Source organism: Triticum aestivum, chromosome 2B (genome assembly GCF_018294505.1).
Source record: "Triticum aestivum cultivar Chinese Spring chromosome 2B, IWGSC CS RefSeq v2.1, whole genome shotgun sequence".
NCBI classification, from domain to species: domain Eukaryota; kingdom Viridiplantae; phylum Streptophyta; class Magnoliopsida; order Poales; family Poaceae; genus Triticum; species Triticum aestivum.
The window spans coordinates 811,894,887-811,909,344 of record NC_057798.1 but is presented as its reverse complement, the minus strand read 5'-3'; the positions used below and the strand labels follow the sequence as shown (position 1 = coordinate 811,909,344).

The following is a 14,458-nucleotide window of genomic DNA, read 5'->3' as shown; positions in this document are numbered from 1 at the left end:
CGCTTGTCGGCCCAAGAGTTCGTTTAGTCGCGCGACCCGGTGATCCCGGATCGACGCCATGCTGTAAATCTCCGGCGCCGGCGCCAGCACCGCCGGCGATCGCCGGAACTTCTTCCGTTTCACTAATTTCCATGAACCATCCGTGATAAAATCTGACAAAGTCAGTTTAGGGAGACTAACCTTAGGGATCGGCCCCTTCCAAGGCCGGATCGCAGCCGCCGTCGTTCGTCGATGCACGATGCGCCGGATTATCTCAATTTTGTCTTCGGGCCTCAGTCCTTGCCTCGCGGGATCATCGACCGGCACGACGCCATCCACGATCTCCGCCACCTCTTCCTCAGAATATCCCGGATCAAAAGCCTCACAGATCACGGACGAAGGTGTTGGCGAGTAGACCTCCGTCGGGTCACCGGCGTCATCGGCGTCATCTTCCTCCTCCGCATCCGACTCTGCGAGTGCCCAGAACCGCCCACCGACATGCCCGGCACCAGAGGGGAACGCCGGTGTCGAGGCCGTAGAGGTCACCGCGGGCGCCGCCCTGGTCGCCTGGGACGGTCGCCTCATCGCCTCCCTCCCTCCACAGGCAGAGCCAGGATCATGTGCAATCTTTGCTGAACCGACCCAGTTGGATTGAGGTGAATGAGGCTATCCTACCTTTTGCTGGTAGATAGTTGTGCGTTCAAGGGCGAGGAACCGATCTAATCTCGCCGGACGCAAAACACACGCACATACGCACACCGGGACAAAGCAGATGCACAGACTCCGGTCACCATGAGCTCATCTGCCATTGGGACAACTAACGCCGTCGGTGAATATGCCGGTTTGTTTCAGTGGACCAGATCTGCCATTTCGTCTCTCCAGGATCATGTATCGCACCTGCAGAGTGGCCTACGATGTCTCCAGGATGCTCTGCCTACAATGCACGACCTCATTCATAAAGCGGAGTGGAGAAGCCACGAGCACGGCGTGGCCGCTCTCCTTCCAGATCTCAAGGATGCAATGTCTGAAGCAGAGGACCTTCTTGATGAGTTCAGCTGGTACGAGAAGAAGGTGCAGCTGGAGGGCAATGCAAGCCAATCTTCTTTCACTGAGTTCTTTGATACCGTCATCCAAGGCAACTTCAACAAACTGAGCCATGTCCAATCAAGGTTGAGTCATCTTTCAAGCCAGCTGCAGAATATGGGGCTCCGTGGAGTTACACAGCTCTTTGACAAATTAGTCACGCCAGAGAACACCTCTTTGCTAAATGAAACAAAGATATTTGGTCGTGACAAGGAGCTGGAGCGGGTAATGGGACTTCTCAAAGTACCGGCAGATTCAAAACGTAAGAGAGCAACTAGTTCGGTCAAAGCATCAACAAGTGCATCAGCAAGCAACCATATTAGTATTGAATCAAGAATATTGAGTCTTCCTGTTTTGGTGATAGCTGGAACTAGTGGTGTTGGAAAAACTACTTTAGCCTGGCATATACGTTTGAATCGACATGTATGGTCTCACTTTAAGCGGGTTATTTGGATATATGTCGGAGATGACTTTGATGTGAAAAGGTTAACTAAAGAGGTCATACAATTATATACTGGAAATGAGGCAATCACTGATAATTTTAATTCTCTTCAGCATGCCCTTTCTAACCATGTGAAGAACAAAAAGTTACTGATAATCCTTGATGACATGCGGGATGATGCCTTGAAGGAAAATGGGCAGTGCTGGAAGAGGTTTTGTGCACCTTTTAGGAGTGCCCAATAGGGAAGTATGATCCTGGTCACCACTAGGTGTTCAAGGGTTACCGAGGGGGTGCGCACAATGGAGCTTGTTATATTACAAGGTCTAAAGGATGAAGTCTTTTGGAATTTCTTCAAGTTGTGCGCGTTTGGATCTCAGGATTCTAACAATGATCCCGAGTTAGAGCGCATTGGTAGAAGTATACTTCCTAAACTGAAGGGTTCTCCTTTGGCTGCCAAAACTCTAGGCCGCATGTTAAGAATGGTCCCTCAAGCATCACATTGGAATTCTGTACTTGAGAGTGACCTGTGGAAGTTGAAACAAAAGGAGACTGAGATTTTGCCTGCTCTTTGGTTGAGTTACCTGTATTTACCATTCTATTTGAAGCGATGCTTCGCATTCTGTGCCGTGTACCCCAAATACTACAAATTTGACAAGTCCTGCTTAGCTGAAATTTGGGTAGCAGAAGGCTTTGTGGAGCCTCGAGGTGGTGTTCGAATTCAAGATATTGGTTGTCAGTATTTTGAAGACCTTGTAGGACGGTCATTCTTTCAAGTAGTCAATGGTAGATGCATTATCCATGACTTGTTGCATAACATGGCACAAAGGGTTTCAGAGCATGACTGCTTCATCTTAAGAAATAAGAGTGACTTTGGTAAAGTTCCCCAGAATGTTCGGCATCTGTACGTACTCCCTAGCAGTGACTTTGATGGTTCCAACTTATTGAGACTCTGCAAGCACACGAAGCTGCGTACCCTAGTTTGCAAGAAGGATTTAGGTGGTGAAACGGGTTTTCTGATGGACCACTGGTGTAGTAAACTTCCGTGTATGCGTGTGATGTCTTGTGCCTCCACAGATAATTTACCAGACAGTATTGGCATCTGGAAGCATCTTCGGTACCTTGAAATCTCCGGAGCTTGTCTTTTAAAGAGGTTTCCGTCAACTTTTTGTTGGCTTTATCATCTGCAGATTTTATATGCCAACAAATGCATGCTTGAAAGCTTGCCCGGTGACTTTGGTAAGTTTGTCAGTTTAGAGAAAATGGAATCACCCGGATTAACATATTTTGCTGGGCGTCCTATGTGTCTTGATCCAGCCAATGGGCAGGGACCAGGTTTTAGGTTCATAAAGAATCTGAACCAGGTCCGTGGACACTTGCAGATAGCTAATGTTGGCAAGCTAAGTAAGGATCATGCAGCAGAAGCTGAACTGAAGAATAAGAAATATCTTGAGGAGCTGACACTGAATATGGGTTTGAGTTTTTTTGGCTCCCCTGGGTCTCGAATCAGCCAGAACAATGATACGGAGGTGCTTGAAATTTTGCAGCCTCCTATCAGTCTCAAGTCTCTGTTCCTCGAGAATTATGTTGGTGTCTCACTCCCAAACTGGTTTCAGCCACAATACTTGCCAAGCTTGAAATCAGTTGCTTTTAAAGACTGTATTGGATTTGAGAGCATAGCATTTTCCATGATCATACAAAGATTGAACGTAAATGAGATACCTGCAGTTGGCATTTTCCCGTCCCTGACAGATGTAACCATTAATGGGTGTGAAAATATATCAAGCCTCGAACATTTTCTGCATCCAGATCATGTACCAGCCATCAAGAAAATAAGAATCGAAATGTGCAAGTTGTTAGCATCAGTGCCAGTTGAAAAGTTTGGCGATTTTCATTTGCTTGAAGAACTGGAGATTTGCTGTTGTCCAAACATCCGCCTCAAACAATTGGTATCTCCGTCCCTTAAGAAGCTCAATCTTTGGGGTTCTGGTCACTTGTGCAATATTGACTGCTGCTCCCTCACTCACTTCAATTTAACATGTCCTCTTGTCACGTCCATCCAACTAGGAACGTGGAATCTTCCATCTCTACAGAATTTGCGCATTTGGTGCCGCTCTCTTACATCTATTGGAGGCATCGTTACAGCATTCTCGTCCCTTAATTACCTAGGAGTCATGGCCTGTTTTAAATTGTCAACCCTTGATGACCTCTTAACGCAAGAGTATCTACCTGCTATTGAGGAAATTGAGATCAGAAGTTGTGGGGAGTTACTGTCCTTGCCAGGTGAAAAGTTTGGGAGCTTTCCTTATCTAAAACGCCTGGTGGTTAGTGAGTGCCCAAATCTCAACTGGCAAAGAGGATTGGTGCTGCCATCATATCTCCGAAGTCTCAGCTTAGAGAAATGTGGGGATATCTCTCCACATGTTCCTAGCTGCCTAGAAAACCTCACATCCCTCGTCTCGCTGAACATTGCTGGGTGCCAGGGTATAACATCCATCACAGGTGACATTTGGCAGAATAATCTTGCATCACTTGAGAATGTGAGGATCTCGGATTGCCCAAACCTAGTTTCAATTGGTGGAGCAGAGGCGGTTGCAAAAATAAAGGTGCATATACGCAGGTGTACGAAGTTGAAGGAACGGAAGGAGATCAATAGAAGATACCGCCTAAGGTCTTTGTGCTAACACTTGTTTCTTGTCCAGCTTTTACTTTGCTTTTGTTCGAAAGCCCCTATATTGTGGAAAAAACTCATGTGGTGCAGCTAACAGTCCAACTTAATTAGATCATTATCATTAAATGTTTGATCCGTATGGAATCATGATCTGCATTATGTTAGTTCCAACGTTTGCTCCGTATGGAATCATGATCTGTTCATATTTCCGGAAAGAAAACTTGTGATTTTTACAGTAGTTCTATACAGGTGATATTTTGAAAAACCCTTTGCTGACCTGTAGATTCGAGTGCTGCCGTGTTGCATGTGCTAAGTTAAAAGTCGAAACTCTACTCCTGTTGTCAAATTTGCTTTCACTGACAATGTTTTGTTCTTCAATGCAGATAAATGATCAGGCAGCAGCATACAGGAACCCGTAGCTGCATTACTTGGAAATTGGTAGATCCGAGGACCACGAGACATCATCATGCCTTTCGTCTTTTCCGTCTCTATTTATATCTCGCTATCCACAGCTGCTTCGCCGTTTTAGCTGATAACAAGGAGGCGTCTGTGTTCCATGTTTGTTCTGATAACTTTTAGTCGTGTGTAAGACATGTCGTATTTACATGCATCTGTGTGTGTTTGAAACTGCAACCAAGTTGAAGCAGGGTTCAGATTAGTCTGTCGTGTTTGTTTCAAACTGCAACCAAGTTGGGTGGACCGATGTTTTTAATTCTCGTTAGTAGCCTATATATATATATATAAAGTTTGATGTAGGAGTGCAACTTGCAGAGGCTCAGATTTTGATGATCATTCCACTCTGCTCCTGCACTTTGAGCTGTCGTACAGTGCATCGTCTCTGTACCAGAACTCTTATCAGTTGTCACTGCAGTTTCTCTCTCTCAAGATATGTGGTATTTACAGTGCGGGTTTCGGGAATAGGTTTGAGAACTAAATGAACACAGAGTATGTTGATTATCTATGTATCAGTCTATGTCAAGCTGGCTTCAGACTTGAGGCTGCTTGCTATGAGAAGTTGCACATGTTCTTCAGGATATACATGATGGAGGCAGCAGCAGAGAAGCAGTAAGGTTCAGACTACTCCTTTCTTGTGTGTTGGTTTTGCCTGCCTCTCTCTTGAGCAGAGTCAACAGTTATGATTAGTATCTTGAACAATTAGAAACAATGCCTCTCTCTTTAAGCATTTTCTTTTGTACGGACCGACATGCTGTTTCAACTTTGCAGTGATAACTTGTTGGTGGGAAATTAACAGTTTTTTTTTTGCGAGCGAAAAATTAACAGTTTATTAGGTCATGACTGTTTTTAATGTTGAAGCAATTGGTGAGATGGATGGCCTTCTTAGGACTGGCAGCTCGAGGATGTTGCTTTTGTTATGAAAAGACCACATATTCTTCAGAATGCCGATATTGCACTGTGCAGCGGAGTTTCTTTTAAATATACCTCAAACTGACCTCTTGATTCGACAGATAATAATGTTACATTGTTTACCATGAGATATACAATACAGTGGAGGATCATCAAGCCATATCCTACTGGCATGGAACTTAGTCAACTGGGCTGGTTCATGAGCTACAGAATTTGTTTTCCCATTGGCATGCTCATACTTAATTCTAACAAATTTTGGCTCCCTGGAAAAGCAATCATGGAAAATCGCTGCAACAATACCTGTAGGGGGACCTCTCATTCTTCATAGTTTCTATCAATTCACTATTGTCAAAGCTTACAACAACTATTGCAACCCACGGGTTGGGCTAAACTCAAGCCATTCTTGAGAGCCAAAGCTTCAGCTGAAAGAACATCTTGAACTATATCCAACCGTGCTTTAATCGTGGCGATAAACCTCCCCTTTTTTTATCATGAAGGACTGCATATGTAGTTCTCTCAAACTATCTGGATCGAAAGAAGCATCAACGTTTATCTCAAGGCAATCACCTCTCGGTGGAGCCCATATGTCCTTTCTCACTCTTGCATTAGGAACTACATCAGATCTGGAATTTGAGGATAACACTTTGGTTGACATCGCAGATCATTCTAGCAAATGCACCTGAATATCACGGCTAATTTGCCTCCTCTCCCACCATAAATACCAACAGGCCACTGCAACAAGCTTTGCTGATGTGGCTTGTTCCAAAACCAATGAATGATCAAGGCTTCAGTACAATGATTCCTCTAGAACAGACTGTCCTGGACGATGAACAAGACAAGCTTTCCTAATTAAGTAATGAATACCTAGGGCTTGCCATACGTGCTTTGCTCGATTACACTTGAACAGGAGATGCTTAATGTCTTCTGCTCCAATCCCACAGATTGAGCATTGCCCGCTCACTTTGATGTGGCGGTTCGCCAGGGCAACCCGACAAGAGTTCCTTTTTAACAAATGTTCAACAGACTTAAGTTCAAATAGCTTAGACTTAGGACTGTCACATACAGGCTACTTCGGGCAACTCTAATCTGCCCCCCTCCCCCGCCCCCAAAACATCCCAAGCCCAAAAAGAGACCTCAAGTCCCTGAAAAGTTTTGGGATGGTTTAGAAAACACTCACGCGCATTGGATATATGTGTCTGACCCTCGTCCCAGCCCCACTCCCAAAACCCTAGCAACATGCGAGAGACATTTCCCACCCCATCGACATTGGCGCAACCCTGATTGCACCACCGCCGAACACCATTGCTCCTCCGCCGCCCAAGATCTCTGGTTAGGATGCCCTCCTTTCCCACACCACCACCCTCGTCAATCGTGTGTCTATCTTCCGCAATGAGTCTCACTACAACATCCTTCGCTGCCATGAGCTCGACCTCCATCTACCCAACTCAGAGGAGTTAGTGGATGCAAAGATGCTCATCGAGACACCTCCATTCTTCATGTTAGCCTTTACAATATTTTGTCCATCTAGACGACCATTAGGAGTCGATGGGTTCTGCACCGAGTCATCATCATCATCGGTTCCATCTCTAGGATGCCCGGTTGCAGCAAAACAGGGTGCCCGTTCCAGCTTGCCACCATACTGGTTCCAGCACCCCCCCCCCCCCCAAGAGGGTTGCACTGGGGGTTCACATCCTTTGGCCACAAACCAATCTAATCTCAAGTCTTTGTTGTATCTCATCTTATCCCATAACATTTAGCACCATGACGAAGAACACGGGCGCCGTCGGGAACCATGGACCTTCTTCTTCCTCCATCCGCATCATCCCTTTCCCCAATCTGAAGGAAGTGGTGCTTGCGGGGTGGGAGGACCTTAGGAGGATGAGCCTCAAGGACGAACCATACACAAAGGAGGAGATCAGCAGCAAGGTGCAGATCATGGAGATCAAGGAGGGAGAACCGGAACAAGAAGGGGATGATGAATCCACCCCAGATGATTATCCTCCAAATCCTTACTGGTTCAATATTCGAGGATCTATTTCGTTATTTCCTCTTGGGGCTCCTCAAAATTAGGGCCTCTTTGATTTGCAGGATTCTCAAAATGAAGGAATAGGAAAAATGCATGAATACGATGGCATGTCCTATAGTGCCCTACATGATTCGTAAGAATATCTGATAGCACATGAAAAACAAAGAAACTCTACAAAGAGGTTTGAGTGGATGGAAATTTTCCTCCAAAATGTAGTACAAATGGATCCTATGGAAAAATTCCTAAGGATGCCAATCCTATGAATCAAACGACCATCAAAGGAAAAATTCCTAAGGGTCCAAATTCTTTAAAAATTCTATGAAATTCCTTTGAATCAAAGAAGCCCAGTGGGGTAAATAACCACCGTCCCCAGAGGAGATGAAGGAAAAGTTGGACATTTTTAAATAGTGTGAACATTTGTATACATTGAATAAGTATTATTATTTTTGAATGGCATGGACATTTTGTTTGAAACATGTGAACATTTCTGGAAAATGTAAGGTACAGTTTTTTTTCAATGGTACAAACCATTTTTCTAATCACATGAATTATTTTTACATTGTATAATCTTTTTATGTCATATACTTTCTTGAAGCACACAGATTTTTTAAAAAAAAATATCACATACAGTTTTTCGAATGGTACAAAATTTGTTAAATATTGAGTGTTACACTACATTTACATTTGTTAATTTGCGATGAACATTATTTAAAAAATAACTAAATCACCTATTCAGAATATATGTATCTATTATTTTTAATAAACAAAAAGGGAAAAACAGTGCACATGTAATGGCAGCATGGCGAGGCCACGTGGTTACTGGATCGGCCCAGTACCGGCTCCCTGCAGGTGACCCTCGCATAGAAGTCGCTGCATGCGGCACATAGCCTCGCCCAATCCCCACTCCCTAAAATATTTGTTTTCTTTAGATAGTCATGTTCGAAGGCGTATAATGTCCAACAATTGTGCTAGCTTTGTGGGAGGGCCGTTTTGACTCTTGGTAGCAACTGCTCTATATTTTTTTTGTGTGTGTTTTCAGCCCTTCAGTGAGTCAACATTTGAGCTGGGAAATACAAAAATTGTGCAGACTAATCCATCTATGCATTCATTTTAGAGACAGCTACAGCATGTCTTACTTGGACATGTGCACTGACTGACCGACTCTCGTGCCAACAAAATTGTGCAGACTAATCCTAATTCACGTCATCTGAGAAATTGTGCAAACTAATACCTAATTCATCTCATCTGACTCTCATATGCATACGCTGCACATCTCAAAATGCCTTGGTTGAATTGAAATCCTCTTTGATCTCAAAACATAATAACGACAAAATAACATCCCTTTGCAAATTAACATGCATCGTTATATGTGTTTTTGTGTCTTCACAACTATTGTAAAATATCCTTGTAGAGAGCTCAAGAACTCTAGTTTTTAACTAATATCTTCACATAGATTTCTAGCACGCATAATTGTCTATCTTTGGTATAAATAAATAAAAATTATATTGTAGAACAAATAAAAACTATGGAGTATGCATACCCTTTATTACTAGTAAGCGTGCATGTGCAAATGCACGTCTCAACTAATATTATAAATATTTAAAGAAAGACTAATAGTACAAATATATGTGAGAATTAACATGCATATAAAGATATGTTCACCATGGGTATTGTTAGACAAAACAATTTGGCATCATTTAGCGATTGTTAGGCCACCATGGGTATTCCATATGTTCAAAAACCAAAAACCTTTGTCAGAACTAAGTTAGGTCTCACATTACAGAGTTGTCACCCATAACTTTGGTCTCACAATCCATAAAGTCTCACACATCATTATCACACATTACAAAGCAAAAGGCTCACAATCCGTAGGTCTCACACATGAGCTCAATCACACATTACCACACTATATTCCCACTGCACAAACATACACATCCCATTAGTTCATGGCATGCGGTATGGGCTCCCTGCAAACCCGACAAACAGGCTAACCACGGCTGCCTCGGGCGAGCTTGCTGCTCTCTCTTTGTTGTTGCAGGACTTCCATCTTAATGAGGATCCGGATGAGCGTTTCCTTATCCACGGATCGACATTCTCCTCCAGGATGGCTTACAAAATCCTCTCGCATGAGGATGTCGAAGATGACTATTCAGCCCTTATCTAGAGATCAAGGGCTCCTCACAAGATTATTATTTTTTGCTTGGCTGCTATTCATAGGGCTCTTAAATACCAAGTGCAATTTATTTAGAAGCCAGCTGCCCGCGCTGTTACGGCACCACTGAAGACTCTCATCACATGTCCACGTGCTGCTCGGATCTGGGAACAATTGGAACTCTCCCTCACGCCAAGATTTCAAGACCTATGTTCCCTGCAACACCCACTACAAGAATCCTGTTAATACAGGTTCTGATTTTGTAAGACATTCTTAGAGCTTCTCAACATGCAGGTAATACAGGTTCCATGGGTTCTTCGGAGACAGAGTGCCGTTCAGGAGCATGGTTCGAGGCAGATGGTTGCGAAAGTGGTGTCTCCCTCGGATGACTTCGGCTGGTACGGACGGATCCACGACCACAAAGGCACGGGGATTAACCCTAGTTGACGTATGGCGAGCGCCGCCGGCACTGGGGAGCTGGAGAATAGCTTTGTCTTCTTCAGGAGATGTTTGCAATTTTAAGTTTTTAGGGATCTTTTTTCTCGTGTTCACATGTATTTTCCGGTTTGATTATGTAAGCTTCATTTTATTTAATGAAATGAGAATATAGTTTCTGACAATACATGTTGACTTCAAATTTCCATGGAAGAAGAGAAGACAAATGAGAGATTTTTTAGAAAGAGAAGAGAAATGAGATTAGAGGTGGGTGTGTATGGCTTGTAGTGAATTAGTGGGCCTTGGCCCAGCCATAGTTTAATGGGCTTCATTTTTTAATTTGGGTTGATTGCTTGGGCCGTCCCTATTGGACCTGGTGGGCCAAAAATTTAACTGGGCTGATTCCTATATGGGCTGCTGTGTCAGATCCATGTCAAATGATGACGTGGCAAACATGTTAACGTTGTTAACGTCGTTATGAGACATCCGTTAAGAATGCCCGGGGCAGATCCATGATGGCCAAGTACCGTCATGGGCATTACGATGTCAAATTATGACGCGATATACATGACGGATTTCATGTCCGTCATGGACAGGCACCCATGACAATTTTTCACTGATCCGAGACAGACAAGAACCATCGCGTATTAACAGAATTCTTGTAGTGACCCCTTGGGCCTTGATCCGCGTGTTGGCCTGAAGTGCTGCTCCAGTTTCGAGCCCCGGCTCATCTGCTCCCAATGAACGGTAAATAAAAATACTAAATAAAATTAAAAAAATCTATATTTTTTTACGTGGAAGATGTTCAAATGCATGGTGTCCGGCACTGTCGTGTTTGGCGGTGGCGGCGGATCGTTGCTGGATAGGTGGAGTGCTTGTCGACACCTACCGCGGAAAAGGGAGTAGCATCTGCTCACACAGGTGCTCAGATAGTTTTCCTGATACTGGGGGATCTGCTTTGCAAACTGTTGTTCTTTGTCTGTCTCTCATTTCACAAAGTTTGAATTTACAACAGCATGTAGTTCCAGCCCAGATCCTAAATGATAAAAGAGGCAAGATGCAAGATGGTTCATTGTTCCATCTGTGTGCAGTCAAGAGGCAGATGGAACATGTTGCATCTCAAATGACAAGAAGCAATGAAGCAAAGATGCATCCTGTCTGATCATTGTTCAGATCAATCAGGATGCAAGATGCAGCAAAGCACACATGCATTTCAGATACAGTTACAGCATGTCTTACTTGGACATGTGCATTGACCGACCGACTCTCATGCCAGCAAATTGTGCACACTAATCCTAATGTAATTTGTGAATTTTTTTTGCAAACTAATCCTAATTCATCTCATCCTGCACACCCTGCACATCTCAACATGCATGATGGAAGCACTTGTCAAACTAATCCTAATTTAACTCGTGATTTATTTTGCAAATGAATCCTAATTTAACTCATGATATTCTTTGCAAACTAATCCTAATTTAACTCATGATTTATTTTGCAAACGAATCCTAATTTAACTCATGATTTTTTTGCAAACTAATCCTAATTTAATTCGTGATTTATTTTGCAAAGAAATCCTAATTTAACTCATGAAATTTTTTTGCAAACTAATTCTAGGCTCCCATTTTGCAAACTCATAAAAGCAATTGTCATGTTCTCTATGTGGCCTGTACCGAGTCCCATTGGGAATTGCGCGCATTGGGCGGCTATCTGGCCGGCCCAACAATTTGGCCGTGTGTGAGTTTTTTTTTCGGTTTTCACACTGTTTGTAGCGGTTCTCTTTTGTTTTTCTCTGTTTCTTTGTTTTCCTTTTTCTTTTCATTTTTTCTTCGCTTTTCACTCGCTTTCTTTATTACATTATTTTTTTATTCATTTTCATTCAACATACATCTAAGTTTTTTAATACACATTGTACATTTCTCGTATACATTAGGGGCATTTATACACATTTAACATTATTTAAATATATGATTAACATTTTTTCGAATATATTTTTTGATGCCTACTTTTTTTTGCATACACATTCTACAATTTTTTAAAACACCTAAATCATTTTTAATAAATGTTTAAAATGTATAAATACATTATTAGAAAAATTTATTCAAATACTTGTTTTGAACTTTTTTAGTGAACCATTTTTTATGATATAAAACATATATTTTTAAACAATGTGCACATTTTTATACATTGGAAAAGTTTTTTTTAAATGGTATGAACATCTTTTGAAACATGTGAACATGTAAAGTACAGTTTTTTTTAACGGTACAAATCATTTTTTAATTACATGAACATTGTTTTAGATTTTGCTAAAACAATATGTCATATAATTTTTTTGGAAACACGTGAATATTTTCTTCTTAGTATCACATACATTTTTTGAATTACATATTTTTAAAGGTTGAGTGTTACACTCCATTTACAGTTTTTTAATGTGTGATGAACATTATTAAAAAAAATAACTTTTTTTCACAATATATGTACTTGCTTTGATTATTAATGAAAAGAAAGGAAAAAAGAGTACATGTGATTGCAGCGTGACGAGGCCACGTGGTTACTGGACCAACCTAGTACCAGCTCGGCGGCTCCCTGCAGGTGACCCTCACATAGAAGTCGCTGCGGGCGGGACATAGCCGCAGCCGATCCCCACTTCCCAAAAGATTGTTTTTCTTTAGATAGTCATGTTCGAAACCTATAATGTGCGCTTCAAGGACCCAACCGTGCCCTGAAAAAACGCAAATTCAGAGAGCCATGAAAAAATCAATGCAGAAATTCAGGGGGGGGGGGGGGGCGATGATGAGCAAAACGCAAAAAAAAAAAAAACTGGCCGTCGCAAACCGTTCCGAACACGGCAATTCTCCTGCAAATTGTTGAATAGCAGTGTTTTCTTTGTCTATCTATCTGTAGTACAGTTTGCCGAGGAGAAGCTAAAGAAGCTGACGGTGATCGAGTCTGCTGCTATCTGCTTTGACGACCAGAGCTTATAACTCTGAACCTTAAGCAGCAGCTGGCGCACTACTCTTCAGTTTTTTGTTAGTCTGTCACTGACTCTGCTGCATAGGTGTTGTAAATAGCAGCTTACTGGCTAGGAGTAGGATGGGATGTTGAGTGGCTACGCTAGTATTCACAACACAAGGATCAACTGGTGAAAATTCCTTTATTCTGGTTTGTTTTGATATAGTACCCTACTCTGCTTTGTTTTACTTTTTTTGTGCAAATCATTTCCAACTACTCTGTTTTTGTGTGTGTGTGTGTTTTCATACAAAAATTGTGCAGACTAATCCGTCTATGCATTCATTTCAGAGACAGCTACAACATGTCTTACTTGAAGATGTGCACTGACTGACCGACTCTCGTGCCAGCAAAATAGTGCAGACTAATCATAATTTAGTCTCGCATTCTATTCTAGTTTGACTTGGAATTGTGATATAGGTTACATCTCGCATTCTTTTCTAGTTTGTACTACTAATTTGTTGAAATGGCACTTATGACAAGACAATTTTAGCTTGGTAGAGTGATATTCATTGCATCTTTCATATGGTGTCTAGCTTTTTTTTTTGCGGGGAAATGGGATCTTATATTACTCAACCAGGAAGTACATCGTTCATACACAACCTTACAACTTCATCCGTGCCCGAACCGAGCCAGACAGCAGTACGAGGCATGGCACGGCCGTAATGTGCTAGCTCATGACTAACTCTATTCTGTGTACGTCGAATATGCGTAATAACAATCTCCCTTCCTTCATCTAACAAGGACTTGATCTCACCAACAAGCGCCATATGCCTTGACCGATCACATGATTTAGCTTGAATCATCTTGACAGCCTCAGCACAATCAAGCTCAACTATCACAGGTTTTGTGGTCCATTGCAGTGCCAAATGAACACCTTCTCTACAGGCTTCCAATTCTGCTTGGAGGGCGTCAGCACATTTACGTAGTTCTCTACAGGCGGAGAAGATGATCACTCCCATCTCATCACGAAGTACCATTCCGGCTCCAGCGCTGCCATCCGCTTCTAGGTAGGACCCGTCTGCATTCATCTTCGTCCAACCACATGGTGGGGGTGTCCATTTCAACTCAGCCACCGCAGAGCTCTGCACCAGTTCAGGAGTGGTTGGGCTAGCGAGTGCCATTGGGTCTGCTATCACCATCTTTCCCTTCTCCATGTCTCCATCTGGGTGTTCCTTGATACAAATTAGAGAAGATATGTAGCTGTGAAGAAATCGACGTGACGCTTCGGTTGGGGGCGCCTTCTTCCCATGGGTGATTTCATTACGGACGTACCACGACCTCCATAGGGTCATGAGGAGG

General features: G+C 42.7%; 1 pseudogene; it reads left to right on the top strand.

The window, feature by feature from the left end:
* The first annotated feature begins 771 nt into the window (after positions 1-771).
* On the top strand, positions 772-4,591 carry LOC123039781 (putative disease resistance protein RGA1; annotated as a pseudogene).
* The last annotated feature ends 9,867 nt before the right edge of the window (positions 4,592-14,458 follow it).